Here is a 14589-nt window from a genome sequence, read left to right on the forward strand (position 1 = left end):
TGTGGCAAAATGTCTTAAAGACAACAAAGTGAAGGTATTGGAGTGGGCATTACAAAGCCCTGACCTCTATCCCATAGAAAAATTGTGGGCAGAACTGAAAAAGCGTGTGCGAGCAAGGAGGCCTACACACTTGACTCAGTTACACCAGCTCTGTCAGGAGGAATGGGCCAAAATTCACTCAACTTATTGTGGGAAGCTTGTGGAAGGCTACCCGAAACGTTTGACCCAAGTTAAACAATTTAAAGGCAATGCTACCAAATACTAATTGAGTGTATGTAAACTTCTGACCCACTGGGAATGTGATGAAAGAAATAAAAGCTGAAATAAATCATTCTCTCTACTATTATTCTGACATTTTCCATTCTTAAAATAAAGTGGTGATCCTAACTGACCTAAGACAGGGACATTTTACTTGGATTAAACGTCAGGAATTGTGAAAAACGGAGTTTAAATATATTTGGCTAAGGTGTATGTAATCTTCAACTGTATGTGGGCAGGGTATACAGGCTATCATCATTTTATTAATGTGCATGGCCAAATGGGTAATGGAAACACTTCAGCCACTTTCTATTTTATTACATTTTTTAAGGTGTGACGTCGTTACGTCCAGCTGTTTTTACTGACAAAAGATAATTTCAATAGAAACGCAAGCAACTGTACTTTCTATGCCAACTTTGTAAATGTCGACAAAAAAATCACTGGACAAGTTAAAGGAAACATAGCTAGTGATTGAGGTTTTTTGGTTGTTAAAGCTGAAATCTGTATTAGGAGAAATGGCGCCACTTGCTACCCCAAGCATATTTTGTTATTGTTTTTGTTTTGTTTATTAAACGGAGAAGAGGAGCTCCAGCGTTATGGTAAAACATTTTTGTAGTACATTTTCTACTGTTATATCACTCGTGCAATGATGTCCGACAAAAGAAAACAGTGTTCTTTGTTTGAAGTAACATCTTGTTGTTGGAATATCGCAAATACAGATTCCAACTTTAAAAGGGTGTTTTTGTTACCTTCGTACAGCATACAGTGCATTCGGAATGTATTCAGACCGTTTGACTTTCTCCACATTTTGTTACGTCACAGCCTTGTTCTAAAATTGGTTAAATACTTTTTTCCTCATCAATCCACACACAGTACCCAATAATGACAAAGCAAAAACAAGTTTTTAGAAATGTTTGCAAATGTATTACAAATAAAAAACGGAAATATGACATTTATATACAGTACCAGTCAAAAGTTGACACACCTAGTCATTCAAGAGTTTCTTTATTTTACTATTTTCTACATTGTAGAATAATAGTGAAGACATCAAAACTATGAAGTAACACATATGGAATCATGTAGTAACCAAAAAAGTGTTAAACAAATCAAAATATATTTTATATTCTTCCAAGTAGCCACCCTTTGCCTTGATGACAGCTTAGCACACTCTTGGCATTCTCTCAACCAGCTTCAACGGGAATGCTTTTCCGACAGTCTTGAAGGGGTTCCCACATATGCTAAGCACTTATTGGCTGCTTTTCCTTCACTCTGCGGTCAAACTCATCCCAAACCATCTCAATTGGGTTGAGGTCAGGTGATTTTGGAGGATTTTTCAGGTCATCTGATGCAGCACTCCATCACTCTCCTTCTTGGTCAAATAGCCCTTATACAGCCTAGAGGTGTGTTGGGTCATTGTTCTGTTGAAAAACAAATGATAGTTCCACTAAGCACAAACCAGATGGGATGGCATATCGCTGCAGAATGCTGTGGTAGCCATACTGGTTTAGTGTGCCTTGAATTCTAAATAAATCACTGACAGTGTCACCAGTAAAGCAACCCCACACCATCACACCTGGTTGTCCCATCTCCAAAGAGGAACTCTGGAGCTCTGTCAGAGTGACCATTGGGTTCTTGGTCACCTCCCTGACCAAGGCCCTTCTCCAGCTCCAGGAAGAGTCTTGGTGGTTCCAAACTTCTTCCATTTAAGAATGATGGAGGCTACTGTGTTCTTGGGGATCTTCAATGCTGCAGAAATGTTTTGCTACCCTTCCCCAGATCTGTGCCTCGACACAATCCTGTCTCGTTGTTATATGGACAATTCCTTCGACCTCATGGCTTGGTTTTGGCTCTGACATGCACTGTCAACTGTGGGACTTTATATACAGTAGACAGGTGTGTGCCTTTCCAAATCATGTCCAATCAATTGAATTTACCACAGGTGGACTCCAAGTTGTAGAAACATTTCAAGGATGATCAATGGAAACAGAATGCACCTGAGCAAAATTTTGAGTTTCATAGCAAAGGTTCTGAATACTTATTTAATTTTATTATAAGGATGTAATGAAACAAAATGTGGAAAAACTCAAGGGGTCTGAATACTTTCCGAATACACTGTACATTTTTATTTGAATAATAAAAAGTCACTTTTGCTGAAAGAATCAAACACACTCTTACGCTGTTACTCAATCTGATTTATTGTATATTCCAAGGTCACAACTCTCCTGTCTCTATAAAGGAGCTGTTAATACACTGGAGGAAGGGTTGGCTATAGGCTAATCTGTGAGTACATGCAGTATGCACATACAGTCAGGTCCATGATTAATTGGCAACTTTGATAAATAGATTGTATAAAATAAATAATTGAAATACTGTGTGCTAAAAAAAAGGGAAATTATTTTATTTTATACTTTTATACAGTATTTTTTGCTCATCTTCATCAAGTGTGTCAATAATTATGGACCTGACTGTATATAACCTATGTGATGGGATGAAAGTGTAATTTAAATGTCTCGGAGGGGAAGTGTGTGAACATTGGCCTGATCGACCTCTGGTCCGTAACGACTCCCACAGGGCCGTGTGTGTGTGTGTGTGTGTGTGTGTGTGTGTGTGTGTGTGTGTGTGTGTGTGTGTGTGTGTGTGTGTGTGTGTGTGTGTGTGTGTGTGTGTGTGTGTGTGTGTGTGTGTGTGTGTGTGTGTGTGTGTGTGCGTGCGCATACGTTTGTCTTTAGGTCTGTCTCACTCTCCTGCCCTGGTTCAAATGGCTAGAGACGGTCTACTGTGCATTGGTGTAATCCCCACAACACATGTTTAACCATTACGCTCTCAACAGAACCGTGTTATCAAGCCCCTGCTGATTAACCCTGCATATACCCTGAGACGTAGCTAGTTATCCAATCAACCCTTTATAAGCCATGTTTTGTGTTCAGAGCTAAATCCTAGTGACCCACTGAACCAGTGTGTCTTATTAAACTCCCTTTGGGTCTCAGCCAAAATTAGCAAACAGTCCCCCTTGCTATTTTCCGACAACCCCACCTCCCCACTCCTTCATCTCAACTGAATAAACAAGAACATAACCATTGACCATTGTGTTAAGAATCACTCAGTGACTAAGAAAGCCTGACAATCACCCCCTTCACTATGCTCTTCCAGGACCATCTACCTGTCACCACAGCCTTCTAGAAGAGCTGTTGCCATAACAGGGCTGTGAGACTGGGCGTCAGGGGCTTTTCTCACAACCAAGGGCTTGACTGATCACAGGTCAGTGAGTGGGTGGAGGTTTTTAAGAGGTCTCAAGATTGATTTATAACAGGTATAGCAGCGTCTTCACGTGTAATGATACCACAATCAACTCAATGAGATGTTCTCAAATAGACTCTAGCTAACGCTCTAGCTGAAAACATTAGCTTGAGTCTGTCATGTTCTCTCCTTCCGGTCCATCATTTAGATTTTCTGTCCGCTATACATTATTAGGATAGTGACACTCGCTGTTTATTATCTATGCATAGTCACTTTACAAATTACCTCGACTAACCTGTACTCTTGCACATTGACTCGGTACCGGCACCCCCTGTATATAGCCTCGTTATTTTTCTGTCATTTTCTTGTGTTACTTTTTTTTTTTTAATTCACTTTAGTTTATTTAGGAAAAATTCTCTTAACTCTATTTCTTCAACTACATTTTTGGTTAAAGGTTATAAGTAAGAATTTCACGGTAAGGTCCACACCTGTTGCATTCGACGCGTGTGACAAATACAATCGGATTTGATCTGAAGCCGTCAGTGCTGTCTCTGTATCTGTGTGATAAGGAATTGCGTTACGTGATTCACACCCATCCAGTTGTTTTTCTTTTCGAGTTTTTCCATGGACTATGACACACACGGGCGTTGGGTGTTAATGTCACATCGCAATTGCTACAACTGTCTCTTATTAAATCTAGTCTTGTCCCACCTGTCAACATGCTGCCTTGCCTCCCCGAAGTCTTTGATGATCCAAGTCTCTCAGTGTTGTAACAGGAGAGAGCCATCTGTAAGTACGTGTTCAAAGCGACATACTTTCGTCTTAGATATCAAACATTTGGCAGAGCACCAGTGGAAGTAACTCAGTAAGTTATTGCAGTAAAGGGGAATACAAGGCGCTCAAGCGTAACATCACTCAGTGCCTTTCATTTGTCTCTACTCTCTCTCTTTCTACCTTTCTCTTTCTATCTCTTCATCCCCTCCTCTCTCTCTCTCTCTCTCTCTCTCTCCACTTCACTCCACTCCACACTGGGGATCTCCCCCGTTCCCAAAGCCAGTGACACTAACAAATCCCCCATCTCTCCTCTCCAGGTTTCAAATGGCCTTTTCCCTGTGGCTAATGTTTTGTCATCCGGTACAGTGATGTTATGTGAATTACCTTGCGCTGGCGCAGGAGAGGTGCCTTGTGGGTGATTTATCACCTGTTTGGTCGAGCCGGCTGGGGGCGACGGAGGCGAGCGCCGAGCGGTTGGTTCCTCTCGGTCTGACGTGCAGAGAGACCATCTGGTGCAGGGGGGTTAATTGAGGGCGATTAAGGTGATTAATAGGTTTGTTTGAAGTGAAAACACAAGACAGAACGGCTTCTGTTACAGCCCAAATATTTTTGGGAAAAAGCCATCAGCCAAGTGTGGGTGGAGTGGAGGGAGAGGGGAGGAGGGAAGGTGGCCTGAGTGGTAGTGACAAATACGATTAGGCTGTGTGTGAATGTGGTGTGTGTGTCTGAAATGGATGTATGAAAGCAGGTTTTGTGTGTCCGTGTCCCTGTGTGTATCCCTGTGTGTGTATGTGTCTCAGGTGGAGGCGTTGTTAAAGCAGGTGTGTATGTGCGTGCGTGCGTGCGTGCGTGCGTGTCTGTCTGTCTGTCTGTCTGTCTGTCTCAGACCGTGTCTGGCAGTAACAGAGCAGGCTCCAAAGACAGCCTCAGGTCGGAAGGGAAGGTGAGAGGCTGAAGGCAGGTAGGCCTGATGGTGCGGGGAAACAGAGCCTTGTGCTGTGTGCACTGAGGGGGAAAGAGTAATATTGACACGGAGCTAGCTGGTTATAAAGAGCAACTGTTTCTACTCCACTCTCATGATTGTCTGTGCGAGACGACTCAGTTTAAGTTTGCCATGACGTTGGTGACTGTTTAACAAGAGTGTGTGTGTGTACATCTGTGTGTGTCTGAGCAGAGCATGTGCATTATGGAGTAAGTATGTGTGGTTGTGTGATTCTATAAGAAACTAGGACAGTGTGTGTTATCTTTTGTCTTACTTGAGAGTGTGTTTGAGAGTGTGTGTGTGCTTGCGCAGCCAAGTCGTTCAAGATTGATGTGGAAATTGGACGTCTATACATATCCTGAGGACGTCGGGAAATGCCTTCTAAACCAGCCACTAGGGGCAACATTGAGCGTTATTACCGTCAATTAGGCTGGTAATGGGTAATCCCATGAATCTGGATCGGCAGGTTGCGTGTTCGATCCCAGTCGTGTACACTGGTTTTCAATGTTTTGGTTTTAACCCTATCCTTAACCTTAACCATTTGGAATGAATGTTTAAACTTTACCCTTGAGAAAGAAAAGGAGAGCCGCAAACTCTAGGAGCTCAGATGTAATCATTTCCTAACCTAATAACCAACGTTTCGACAGACAAGCTGTGTTCATCAGGGTGTAATGACAAACACTGCAGGTCACTAGTTAATATAGCGTCAAAGGACACACACAGGTGTCTGTAATCATGTGTCTTGAAATCATCTTGATATGATTGGTTAATTTAGAGGTATAAATAGAACATACAAAAACCATGAATGGATAGCATACGATCATTGATACAATTTGGCTACATAGGCCTACAAACATTTACAACGAAACACAAATCACAATAATCACAAAAATGGCTTCAGATCAAAGTCTACGTCGAGACTGAAGGGAGCAAGGGTCTTTAAATGAAAGATCCAAGCAGTCTCTCGTTTTAACAATAAATTGTCGAGGTCACTCGCTCTCCTAGGGAGGGTGACATGTTCGATGCCGATATAACTTCGGGACGAAATCGAGTGGTTCGCTTCCAAAAAGTGGGCCGCAACTGGGTACGTCGAGTTCTTTCACCTAATGGTGCTCCGAGATTCGTACTTTTGAATCACGCTTCGTTTACCCACATCATTTTTACCACAAGGACAAGTTCTAAGATAAATAAGTGCCTTAGTGGAGCGCGTGATAACACCTTCGATTGGGATCCGTTTCCCTGTTTGGGGTTGTGTGAAGGATCTGCATTTGTAAGTGCCATTGCATTGAGCGCAGCCATTACACTTGTAGTTTCCATCCGGGTAGAGGCGCAAATAGACGTTGTGCAGGGATATTTTGAGGTTTACCAATTGATCTCTGAGATTTCTGCCCAGCGAGAATATGACCAAGGGAGGTTCCCGAAAACACATTACCCTCATCGGTTCTTAGAATGTGCCAATGTTTGTTAACGATTCCTTAATTTGTTCAGAGCACTTTGAATGCAAGAATGCTTCTTTTTGCGAGACTGTCCTTGGAAGAGATAACGTCTTGATTTGTTTAGAATTTTCTCAATGGCAGTATTAATCTGACCATTTTTGTACCCCCTCTACTTGAATTTTCTTTGCGTCTCAGCCATGACACTTACAAATATAGATTCTTCACACAACCCCAAACAGGGAAACGGATCCCAATCAAAGGTGTTATCACGAGCTCCACTAAGGCACTTATTTACCTTAGAACTTGTCCTTGTGGTAAAAATGATTTAAACAACAGACCCGGGTTTGATCCCGGGCTGTATCACAACCGGCCGTATATGGAGTCCCATAGGGCGGTGCACAATTTGCCCAGTGTCATCCGGGTTAGGGGACGGATTGGCCGGAGTAGGCCATCATTGTAAGTAAGAATTTGTTCTTAACTGACTTGCCTAGTTAAATAAAATAAAATACATTAAAAAATATATGTTTTGGAGAAATGGAAAGATACAGAGCAGCAGGAGCAACAAAAACACGTTTGTGTGTGGAGCAACTTCGAAATTTGGAGCACGTGGATGAACGTCTAATACTGTAGTGAGACTGTGATAGTGTGTTGTATTTGCGTGCGTGTGGGGTGTGCACACTTGCCCACACAGCCGGTGCAGTGTGAGTGTGTACCATTCTGAGAGTGTAAATGATCTTCTCCTCCATAGGAAACATAGTCTCATATTCTATGGTTCCCATAGTCTTTCTCGAAGGCATTCCTCATTACCAGTGGAAAGCCTAAAGTTATGCGTAGTACTACTCATCTGAATCAAGTACTGTCTTTTTCCACAAGCACCACATAAACGGGAGGCAGTCAATACTGTTGCATAATAATAGATACCATTACCTTCAGAGCGTAGAATCCCCTTCTCTTTCCATTTCAGTAAATTAAGTGTCAGTGGAAGACTTTCTGATTTATGTCTGTAATTCTATACCATGATTGTACCTGTGTTTATTCCTTTTGTATTATGCTGCTTTGCCCTAGCCTGCAATGGACCGTGTTAGACTTAAAATCTGTTTATGCAATATCATTACAAGTAACCTTATACAAGATATAGAGTGATAAATAGAATCATTCATGTTGAATGTGGTCAGTCAGTTGGAGCGTCGAGAAGGAGTGGGTTACTCTGGTCTATGGGCTTGACGCAATGTTCAGCCTTTTATGGATCTGCTAATATACCCATGAAGGTCATCTGTCAAAACAGAGACTTACGATCAAATTAGAAGGAAGTGTTTCATTTCAAAAAGAAAACAGCCTATCTGTGTGTGACACATAACGGCCATGAGTTAAAGTGGTGTTGATTGTCAATCTAATTAACATATCCCAATTAAAATATGTCTGTTTAAGCTAGAGATATCCGTTTTCTTTTGCATGTTTCAATCCACCGCATCCGCCAATGTTGGCCTCTCACATCTGCAGTGGAAAGAGGCCGAACTGCAGCGCTGTTTCTCAGAACAGGAGACATTCCGAAAATTGGTCTTCTCACGAAAACGTCTGTCGCGTCTGAACTGTTTGGGCTACAAACTGATATGGAAAGAGGAGGCTCTCACAAACACGATGGCGTTCTCCGTTTTGTTCTACGACCGGGACTCATCTGAAGTTAACTGTACCAGTTAAAATGAATTAAAAATGAAAAACTGAAATGTCTTGAGTCAGTAAGTATTCAACCCCTTTGTTATGGCAAGCCTAGATAAGTACAGGAGTAAAAATGTGCTTAACAAGTCATATAATAAGTTGCATGGACTCACTGTGTGCAATAATAGTGGTTAACATTATTTTTGAATGACTACCCCATCTCTACATCCCACACATACAATTATCTGTAAAGTACCTCAGTTGAGAAGTTGATTTCAAGCACAAATTAAACCACAAAGATCAGGGAGGTTATACAATGCCTCGCAAAGAAGGGCATCTATTGATAGATGGGTGAAAATAAACAAAACAGACACTGAACATTCCTTTGCGCATGGTAAAATTATCAGTTACGCTTTGGATGGTGTATCAATACACCCAGTCACTACAAAGATACGGCATCCTTCCTAACTCAGTTGCCAGAGAGGAAGGAAACCACTCAGGGATTTCACCATGAGGCAAATGGTGACTATAAAACAGTTACATAGTTTAATGGCTGTGATAGGAGATAACTGAGGATGGATCAACAACATTGTAGTTATGCCACAATACTAAACTAAATGACAGAATGAAAAGATGGAAGCCAAATTCAATATTTTATCAAATTTCTTTTTTTTCCGGGGGGATACCTATAGGGACTCTAGAATTCAAGTTAAAAACAGACAAGTTTCATTCACCTCATCATCCAGCATATTGATCTCTAGTCAAAACACAGGACTGGAATAGGGAGGCCTGTTTGATCCTTGTGAATTATCCTAACATATGCTGCATGGAAACCTGAGATGGATAAGAGCAGCCTTTTATTGACACTATATATTGTCACAGCTATTAGAGTAAATTGTATTCCGGACTCTAACCCCTCACAGGTTTTCTGCTCTCTCTGCTGGCGTTCTTTGTGTGTGGATCAAGGTGGATGGTTAGCTATGTAAACTATGGTTAGCTACAGTATGTCTGTAACCCTAAATAGCTTTTAAACAGCTGTTGTTATTGGAAGGTGAGGGCCAGCTGCTTAATGCGCTAATGACTAGGCTTTAGCTTAGCGGGCTAACACAATCTTGTGGCGTCTTCCAGTCAGTCACATACAGCACATTTTCTCATACAATATTACATCTTGCCATCTTGCCTTGCTCCAGCACCCCACCCTCCTAGCTCTCAGCTTCTGCCAGCTGTTATTCCCCAGAGGTCTCGTAACCCGACATCAAAACATAGTTTTATATGTCAATAACCCTCCACTTTTCCCCTTTTACGAGATTGGTCCCTGTGGTAATCAATCATTCTTAAGAGTGTGCCAATAAGTCAGCGTAGGAGCTTTACAGACGGAGACCCAAATAACATTGTGGTGGATTGCCTTACCGGGACTGGGAATATGTTAGGCATGTTGTTGGTGTGGGTTACTCTATGGGTAGAATCAGAACCAGGCTGGGTAAATACCACGCTAATGGTTCACAGGGTGGAGGATCAAGGTTTTTTTCAGGACTGTTATAACTGGCACCCTCTGCCAATAAAGTTATTGAACTGGCTGTGCTGGCATGCCTCTGCCCTGACATGGAGGGTGAAGGGGGTGAGGGTTGAGGCTGGGGTGGACTATGAAGTTAAACCGAGAGCACTGTGGTGGGGATAAGGCAGGGATATGCTCTCACCTCTATGTTGCAGTAATCAATTTGTGATGCAAATGGTACGCCCCTGAGTCACAAGTGGGTGTCACTGTATCTGGTGCTAGAGAAGTGATTTAACCCTATTATGAAATGAGATGAAGGTGAAGGTCACTGTCACCAAATGGCAATGCATCATCATCATCATCACCATAATCATAATTGTTATCTTCAAAACTGCACATGACCCAGCAGCTTCTATGTAACCCTCGGTCCTATTGGCCTGTGCGGCTGAAAGGGGCTGAGGCAGGCTGACAGAGGAGAGGTTGCGGTGTGGTTTGTAATATTGCAGAGGTAGAGCTCCAGTGGCCAAGTGAAGGTAACACTATCGCTGCACAGCTGCAACTGTGGGTGCCAGGGGCTGTTAGCTGTTCACTTGGCCTGAGAAGAGAGTGGCAGAGCGGGGAGTTGCTCACTCAACCCAAGAGGTTGGATGGAAAATCCCCAAGCAGGTAGATGTATGTGGGGAGAGACGAGAGAGAACTCTATATGGACGGTTTCAAATATGTTTTTAAAGCTGTGAAATGTCTATTGCGCCAAAGCTGTCTCAGTTACACAGCCTGTCTATTACTAAGTGCTTATGTTTGTGCTTCTGTAAGTGTTATGTGGGGTGGTTAGACCAAACCAAAAAGTGTATATTAGGAGAGGCTCAAAGTCGAGATCAGAGAAGGACAGTCCTGTTCCTCTTGATCCTAAGTGATGAAAAATATTCCTGAGAAATACTGTTCTATTCACTAGTTTCTGTATCTGTTACACTGTGTTGCTATACTGACCCACTTTGTTTCTTTTACTGTGCTGTTACTTTGGCTCGCTTTACTGTACAACACGTTGTGTATATTGTGTTGCATTGGAGTACCTTCAGTTTTTAACTGGTCTTGGTATATTCTGAGGCACGTGACTCCATACAACTGGCCTTTATTTTACTGGGCTCAGAAGGTGAAGTACGAGTGGTCACTGTCCAGCCCACCCACACTGTGAGAGTTAGCACTCCTAGCAGAGCGAGAGGGTTGAGGTAGAGGGCCAGAGTTCTTGAACGGGGACAGCCAGGGCTCCAGGACCTTCCGGGGGTGTGAGCCTGCCTGCCAAACTCAAGAACAGGGCAGAACCCAGAAAATCCCAGAGTCAGAGGAGCTGGATCAAAAAGCCTCCCTGTTGTCTCCGATACTAAACGTTGCTCATGACCTGTCAGGGGATCTCAGAAACTGATATATACATTACACTAACATTGCGGGCCGGAGGCTTCATGCTAGGCACTGCGCTAGGCCAGCAGAGTAAATAAACCTGTGGCGGTTGTGAGGTTGGGGTTGGAGAGAGGCTTGGTCTGTGTTTGAAATAACAGTTCGGTCAGGGTCTGCTACAAGCCAAGCAGTGGTGTGTTTAGTAAAGGAAGCAGAGCTTAAGGGCCAAAGCAAGCTTTTTAAAACCATCTCTCTGAAATGAATATGGCTAAAATGGAAAAGAGGTATAAGCGGGTGGAGGAATCTGAAAGCAGCCAAAAAGGTGGGTGACAAAAGACTGGAGGTTGAAGCTGTTTTGTAGAGCTGTTATGAATCTGATTGTGTTTAAAACAGCATCGAACTGCTCTGTCAGATACTGGCCGCACTAACGCACACACGACTCAGGCCAAACCATTTTTTTATATATATAAACTGCCAATAGGAAGCCGTTTCAGACGTTTCCAAAGAGCAGACAGACAGGGAACATTATGGCTAATATTTCTGTCCCACACAATCCTAATGAGAAATGAGACAAGACTAGCATTCTGAGTGAGATCACAATCTATTAAACCCACAGCACACCATTCTAGCCGTTCTAAAGATGGCCCAAAATGGAATGTGGGGATGAATGATTGGGTCTTCCTCTGTGCGAGGGAAACATTTATTTATATCCCATGTATTATTCTTTACACGAGTCATTATTTCCCTTTGTGAGGGGTGCTTGTGTTTAACTACTACGGTGAGAATGGTAATTTCTGCCCTCCGCAAGGTCTTAATATTGCTAAATCCACATTGATAGGGTTAATTAAAGACACAGACACACGTTCTTCTGTTCTGTCTGTCATTGGCACTGTTGGGCACACCTCTCTCTCTCTTCAGTGCAGAGCCTAACGTCTATGAAAGGCCTGAGAGAGAAAAGAGAGGGAAAGGCCTATCTTTCTGCATTCCAAGATGTGCTGAGATAGTGAGCGACACACAAAGACCGGAGCAGTGTGCTATCAGCACACGGTTGACGCCACATAGTCCAGAGTTGTCAAAACTATCTGGCTTTCATATCGCCCATATTACAATGGAGGACAAAAAAGAGAGAAGAAAGAAAACATAGTGAAGGATGCAGATCAGCTGCGGGTTCAAACAAACCCAAGTAGCGTCAAGCTTCGCGTACCATAAAGAACAATGTATGTTGCCTACCCAGAAAACCTGGAACATTCACAGAACATTAGTTAAGATTCCCATTCTAGTTCTAGTTAGGGTTTTGTCTAACAATAGGATGATAAAATCCCAACATTTCTTTCAGAAAATGTTTAAACGAAATATCCTTGGAATGTTGTGCACAACATCTGTATCAACCACCACAGAACATTGTCCAAATGTTCTCATTGGGCTTCCAGGTAATGTAATAACACAATGTACCAGTAATGTTTTTAGAACATACTGCCACAACAAAATGTGAGAGCAACGTTCTGGGAAGGTTCTTGCTACCTCAGGCGAATGTTTTATACAATCTATTATCATATAGACAACTGGATAGTATAATCATCAGCCCAACTGGAAAATGTTGGTTTGCTGGGTTGGTATTGCTGGCACCAGCCCCTCCCCATCCTGTCTCTGTCTGACTAAAGAAAGGGAGGTGTGTGTGTGTGTGTGTGTGTGTGTGTGTGTGTGTGTGTGTGTGACTATTTATATTTTTGAAAAAAGGCATGGAATGATGCAATTTTTTGGTATTAATATATGTTATAACATTTATATAGAGCACTAGAAAAGTGTTGAACAGGTTTGGAGGTGTTTCTCTTTGGTTTCTAACGTTCTCTCTCTATCTATCTCTCTCTGAGAGCTGCAGGCCACCTGCCTCCCCATGTACTCCTTTCTTTGTTAGTTTTCTTTAGAATTAAAGGGATTTTTGAACACCACAGAGTTTATTTTGACAGTGTTAGCACTGAGAGGGAGGACAGGAGCAGGCAGTGTAGATACTGGGATTCGAAACATAAACGCTTTGGGCAACAGTTCAATCACTGAGCTACCTATTTTACATTTTCCTAAGAACTTTTACGTGTGAAAACAAAAATGAAATACAGAAATATCTCATTTACATAAGTATTCACACCCCTGAATCAATACTTTGTAGAAGCACCTTTGACGGCGATTACAGCTTTGAGTCGTCTTGGGTATGTCTGTATCAGCTTTGCACCTCTGGATTTGGAGATTTACTCCCATTCTTCCTTCCAGATTTTGTCAAGCTTTGTTAAATTAAATGGGGAGGGTGGTAAACGGCTATCTTCAAGATTCTCAATGGGATTCAAGTCTGGGCTTTGGCTGGGCCACTCAAGGACTTTCACATTCTTGTTCTGAAGCCATTCCAGCGTTGCTTTGGCTGTATGCTTGGGATCATTGTCCGGTTTGAAAGTAAATCTTCGCCCCAGTCTAAGGTTGTTTGCACTCTGAAGCAGGTTGTCGTCAAGGATTTGTATTTGGCCCCATTTATTGTTCCCTCTATCCTTACCAGTTTCCCGGTCCCTGCCGCTGAAAAGCATCCCCATAGCATGATGCTGCCACCGCCATGCTTCACAGTAGGGATGGTGTTAAACGGATGATGAGCTGTGCCTGGTTTTCTCCAGACAATAGCACTTTGCATTCAGGCCAAATAGTTACATTTTCAGGCCAAATAGTCTCATCAGACCACAGAATCTTTTGCCTATGTCTTTCACGTGCCTTTTTGCAAACTCCAGGCGTGCTGTCATATTTGTTTTAAATCAGGAGTGGCTTCCGTCTGGCCACTCTCCCATAAAGCCCAGATTAGTTAAGTGCTGTAGAGACTGTTGTCCTTCTGGCAGGTTCTTCCATGTCAGCCAAGGAACTATGTAGTTCTGTCAGAGTGGTCAATGGGTTGTTGGTCATCACTGTGCTCTTGGAAACTTTCAACACTCTAGAAATTGTTTTACACTCTTCCCAGGTACTGTATATGTCTCATCACAATTCTATTTAGGAGATCTATGGACAGTTCCTTGGACTTCATAGTATAGTTTCTGCTCTGACATAGACTGTCAACTGTGGGACCTTAGACAGAAGTGTTTCTTTCTAAATCATGTCCAAACAATTGAATTGGCCACAGGTGGACTCCAATGAAGTTGTAGTAACATCTCAAGGATGATCAAAGGAAATTGGATGCACCTGAGCTCAATTTGGAGTGTCATAGCATGTGAATACTTATGTAAATTAGATATTTCTGTATTTGGTAAAACTAAACAAATCTGTTTGTTATTATGGGGTGCTGGGTGAGAAAAAAACAACAATTAAATCCATTTTGAATTCAGGCTGTAACA

The sequence above is a fragment of the Salmo salar genome, chromosome ssa23 (assembly GCF_905237065.1).
Source record: "Salmo salar chromosome ssa23, Ssal_v3.1, whole genome shotgun sequence".
In the NCBI taxonomy this organism is placed as follows: domain Eukaryota; kingdom Metazoa; phylum Chordata; class Actinopteri; order Salmoniformes; family Salmonidae; genus Salmo; species Salmo salar.